Source organism: Pygocentrus nattereri, chromosome 26, assembly GCF_015220715.1.
Source record: "Pygocentrus nattereri isolate fPygNat1 chromosome 26, fPygNat1.pri, whole genome shotgun sequence".
Taxonomy (NCBI): domain Eukaryota; kingdom Metazoa; phylum Chordata; class Actinopteri; order Characiformes; family Serrasalmidae; genus Pygocentrus; species Pygocentrus nattereri.
In genome coordinates this window covers 8,434,504-8,440,503 of record NC_051236.1, presented here as the reverse complement: position 1 = coordinate 8,440,503, position 6,000 = coordinate 8,434,504, and positions in this window count along the sequence as shown.

Genomic DNA, 6,000 nt, shown 5'->3' with positions numbered 1-6,000 from the left:
TGCAAGTGTCTGAATCTGCTTGTCATGTTTGAGAATACCAATAATGCAGATGGTGGATCCAGAGGCTTTCCAGAAAGCTCTGGCAGAGCAAGGACAAATGCTAGGACAATCTCTCGAATAATTAGCCCACCAGCAGTCTGAACAGTAGGCTCAGTTGATCCAACTAGTTGAGAGTGTTGAGGGATTAACAACTCAGCTTCAGAACATGAGCCTTGCTGAAACAGAGGTTAATGTTAATCACCAGGCTGATTTCAGGCTGAGGCTTCCCACACTGTTTTTCCCGTTAGTAAGCCTGATAAATATGAGGGTGATCCAGACAAGTGCCATGGTTTTTTGCTACAGTGTTCAGTTTACTTTCAGAATTCCGCAAGTAGTTCTGATCAAGCCAAGATGTCCTTTGTAATTTCTTGCTTGGCTGACAAGGCTCTAGAGTGGGCAACAGCAAGCTTGGCTCACATTCATCACCTCTCATAATCTTAGTTTATCAAAGAGTTTAAAACTGTCTTTGACCTTCAGTATGAAGGCAAGGTTAGTGGTGAACTGCTCTCCAAGTTACATCAGGGGAATTGCTCAGTATTTCTTACATTAGCTGCTAGCAGTGGCTAGAATGAGGGTGCCCTGTTAGTAATGTTTAGACAAGGACTGAATCCAGATTTTCAAATGGATCTTGCATGTAAAGATGGCAACCTGAATCTGGATCAGCTCATTACTTTGGCCATTTGGTTAGACCATCTAATGCACCACCGCATCAAGCCCAAGACTGAAAGACTGCATTCGATAAGGAATCATCTGTTTGTATTGTGGTCATGCTGGACATCAGCTTTGTGAGTGCCGAGCCAGACCACAAACACGTAAAGCGCCAAACCCCTGGATATGATGAGTTTGCCCACAAAGGGGTTGGTTTCAAAGTCCTTCATGTTACCCGTTACTGTATACTGTCCTCCCCAATCTGTTGTTCTCTCAGCCCTAATAGATTCAGGAGCAGAAAGAAACTTCATTCATGCCCGTCTGGTAAATCAACTTCAAATTCTTGTGGAGGACCTGAAGACCCAGTTGAAGGTGACTGCACTGGAAGGGGGACCTGTAGGCCTGGGGACCATATCTAAAGTGACTCAGCCCATGTCATTGAAGACCAGTGCTCTCCACAGAGAAAATCTATCTTTTATAGTGCTTGTACAGTCTGAATTTGAAGTGATAGTAGGTCTGCCATGGCTAGAGAAAAACAACCCATCTATTTCCTGGTCTGATCAAACTGTCCTCAGATGGTCTGACTTTTCTATGCAAGCATGTATCACCCAATCAGAATCAGAATACTTTACTGATCCCAGAGGGAAATTGCAGAACCCTCAGTTGCTGTCTTTTCCACCTCAATAGACAGCCCTAATGCCAACAGTACAGTAAACATCCCTTCAGATATCCTCATGTACTCCCCCGATAAGGCCCCTCATGTACAACACATCTGTTCCATTTTGAAGCGGTTATTGGACAACAACTAGTTTTTAAAGGGAAAGAAATGAGTTTAATCTTGAATCCGTTTTTAGAGGACGTCATTAGTGCTTAAGGAATCATCATGGATGACCAGAAAGTAGAAGCAGTTAGCCAATGGCTTGCTCCCTCTTCTGTCAAAATTGCAGAGATTTCTAGGTTTGCAAATTTTTACCGCCATATTATACGCAATTTTAGCACTATTGCAGCTCTTCTTACATCTCTTCTAAAAGGTGGACCCAAGAAGCTTAGATGGATAGAACAAACAGAGAGTGAACTCTCTGAGTTCAAACAGAGAGAGAACTAATTTCAAGAGTTAAAAGAGGCCTTCACCACTGCCCCCATTCTTAAACACACAGACCCATCCGAGCCCTTAACTGTCAAGGTAGATGCCTCCGAGACTGGGATAACGCTCCAGTAATCCTCTCTAATTACACCCTTTAGCCTTTTATTCCCATAAGTTATCTCTTGCAGAAAAAAAACTTGCGTTAGAAGAATGGCGACATTGGCTGGAGGGAGTGAATCATCCTTTTGTCGTTTTAACTGATCATAAGAACTTAGAGTTTCTACTTAATGCCAAACGCCTGAATGCTCACCAAGCCAGATGGTCTCTGTTCTTCTCACATTTTTGTCTCAGTATTAAATATTGACCAGGCTCTAGAAACACTAAGATGCAGACGCCCTATCCAGAATCTGTCACGTATCCACCGAGCTCCACATTACATTCAGACTCGATCTCCAAGACTCCTCTGGGAGATCACATGACTCCTCACGTGACTCCTATCAGCACCCTACATCTCCAGATTACTGATGTGAGGCACCTGTGCTACTTGTCATGTGACATTTAGTTTATAAGCCCTGGCTTTAGCAGGAAATAGTTGCGAGGTATTGTATCCATTTTGCGATCTACTGAGTGTTCAAATCTTTGTGTCAAGTCTTTCATTTTTACCTGGCCCTTATACTCATATTATCTGGCCCTCAGGATTTATTTGCCATTTCTTTGGACAGTGATTCTCTCAGTAGAGCTTCTTCTATGTTTTACATCTGCGAGCATCTGAATTTGCTTGGCACGTTACATTCACACTGCCTTAAAAACCTCTGTTTACTTTCATCTGAAGCATGATTTGACCACCTTTCTTGATAAGAATGCCTGCAGTTCTCTGTAAATATTATTTACAGAGTTCCATCCCCAAAAATGTCTGTGAGTGTAAAGGGCACAATATATATAAGTAGTCACTGTTGAAACGCCTGGCTCTCCCTCAGTGTTTGCCACTCTGAAGTGTGCTGGATTGTGGTCTGCTCCGCTCAACATCTGTTATATTGAGGAAAGTCAAATAAGAGAGATAATCTCTATTGGATGCAGGCCTGTAAAATGCAGGAATGTCTCAATAAGAAAACAGAATAAAACAATCCCATATACTTCATTCAATAACTCCATTCACAGTAACTAGCTGCTCAAGCAACATTCAGTAATGGTATCATTGCATAAGACCTCTACGTTTTACCTGAAGTGACATTTGTTATATTAATGTCGACTCGTATGTAGCACCAAGTTTCTGCTCAGCTTAATAATAGCAGTGACATTATGGAATGGTAACTGGTTTTACATTTGCAGAAGAAAGTAGTCCTTTATGGTTTGCTACATAAAACATGGCATTAACTCCTCATGCTTTGCAGTTCTGGGTAAACAGTGACTCTAAAAGTATTGGACTCTAACTTTGATAAATGTAATGGCAAACTATGTTTGTTTTAGAGAGAAACACTTTGAGCACGACATCAAACTGATGGTAGACCTACCACTCAAAATTAGATGCAAAAGTTTGAGTGCCCCTGGTCAAGTGACTCGTTTTGTTGATTTACTTTGTGAAAATAAATGAACACATCCTCTACAGAGAACACATTTCTGTACATTTTAATGCACAGCTAGTTTATTTGCTGAATTAAACATATTGGGGGAAAATACATTTTTAGAAATGGGGCTTGTGCAGAAGTTATGTCACTTTTTACTAGTTTTTTATTTGTAGTTCCCAATATGTTAAACTCAGCAAGTAAACAGAAACTGTGCACTAAAATTTGCATTATTCCCTGCACTCTCAGAAATAAAGGTTCTGAACGGTCACTGAGGCAGTGCCCCTCTTGTCACAGTTGTACTGACTCCACACACCCCGTCTCACCTCCAGGCTTTTTTATTTTACTGTTCTGTTTTAAAACATTGGGTTAGGAAAATGTACAAGTGCACACTTTCCACCTGGAAAAAAACTTTTTTAAGGTAACCAGTTGGACCTTAAAACCTTTACTGTATCTTTGAGGGCACCTTTTCATTTTTTGTACCTTGAAGAATGATAAATGTACCTTTATTTCTCACAGTGTGTAGAAGATATTTAACTAAGAATTTGAACAACAGCAACATATGGCTGATCTATATGACCACAGAGGTGACACTTGTGAAAGACTGTGTGGAAGAAGGCAATAGTAGACCAACTCTGTACTTCTCCAAGAAGTACAGTCGTGGGGGCAGTCATGGGCTGGAGGTTAGGGAACTGGCACTGTGACTGGAAGGTTGCTGGTTCGATCCCCAGTGCCCACCGCTCTGGGTAAGTGTGCTCACTAGGGTGTGTGTATTCACTAGTGTGTATGTGGTCACTTCACAGATGGATTAAATGCAGAGGTGGAATTTCCCCATTTGTGGGATTAAAAAAGTATCACTTAACGTAAGAAAAGCCCATGGATAAGAACTACAGAATGATTATTGAGATGCTGTAAGATTGGACGTTTGGGTTGAAGAGCACTCATCATGGGACTGAGGAACAGCTCAAGGATCCTTATAGGAGTACACAGCCTGTGGGTATAACATGCCAGATTAAAGCCTTCTATAGTTGCTGACGTTGACAAGTGAGAAAAGGGAGTTTAAAAAAAAAATCACAGGTGCAACTTGGGGAAGACGGGACATTCAGGAGAAACACTATCCATATCGCTGAAATCAGTTTGACAGCAAAGTCTGGGGCTGTTTTTCTTAAACGGGTGTCATTGAGCTTGTGTTCATTGACGGGATCATGAACTCAGAAGTGTACAAAAAAACGAAAAGGGTTCCACTAGCTGTACTTGAGTCCAGTCTCTTTCTCAAGACCACAAACAAGCGGCCTCGGTGTAAGGTGGATCTCTCGAAAAAAAGGACTACTATTTACTGTTACAGTCATTGTTATACGTAATGGACAATGTAGTGTTGTTTAAGGCTATATGTGTAATATTATATTTTACAAAATGTAATATCTAATATAATATTATGTATTAGTATGTATAAGTAATTATAATACATGTGCAATTAATTACAATTTTTTTTCTGAAAAAAGAAAAACCTTAATCTGGTCTCGGTCTTGTCTTGGTCTCTGCCAATCCTGGTCTCGGTCTTGACTCTGACTTGGACCTAGCAGTCTTGACTACAACACTAGGTTCCATTATGTTCATAGAACCTTTGTGGTCCTATATATAGGAGTTTTATTGTTATTAGAACTTCAATTACATCAACATTTATCCGGTAAGTACAGTGTGTCTCGTGCCACTGTTAAATGGAGGTTAGCTAGGATGCAACCTAATGCTGTTCACAGGTACTTTGTGACACAAAACTGCTTTCATCACTGAGTGATTATGCCATTATCATAATTATAGACTGACAAGGGCCACTTGTCCTTGTGTGCACCACAATTACCTAAAATTCAAAAGATGCTCCAAAGCAGTGCAACTGATATGCAAATATCCCACAGTCTTAACCCTGTTCATTTAAGGCAGCCTATCAGCCCATGTCCAGTATTCCTCAGTGGCACCACTAAAGGATTTATTTAACATAAGGCAAATTCTTTTGTAAATGGATTCAACACTTTAAAAGTTAGCTGAGCTTAGCTAGACATGTTTGATTGATGGCTACAACGTCAACTTGACATTGAATGGACTATTTTGTCTTTGGATTTGGGGGGGCAATCACTTTTCTGTTCAAAAAGTCTTATCTGTCTCATGAGAATGTTATTTTAGGGCAGGAAGGTGAAAAGAGCGAGAACTTCCACTTCTTGCGGTCGCCTTCTAACTGCCATGCAAATTAACCTGCTCTGAGAAGCATGTTGAATAAACAGCGCTCACAAAGAGACAGGACTAGACCTCTGTGTGAGGCGAAGGCTCAAAAACCTGAGAAATCTCACTGTTATTCCATAAATCACCTGTAAAACAATAGCACGCTAATGTGAATAACCCACAGCTTTTCACAGGGTTTGTATGTAATCCATGCCTCACCTAACATATTCTAACGGAAAAAAATCCAACTTTTTGTATACAATCAACTATCTGGAGAAATATTTTTTTCCAAGTACTTTTGGATCATTTCTGTTGGTCTGTTCATCACAAAATATTGACACAGCATAAAGGGCAACTGCCTTTCTCAAATTATGTCAAAAAAAGAAAAACGTCAAAAATATCATATATAAAAAGAGATTTCATGTGCAAATGAGAATAAGCTGAGTTTCTAGC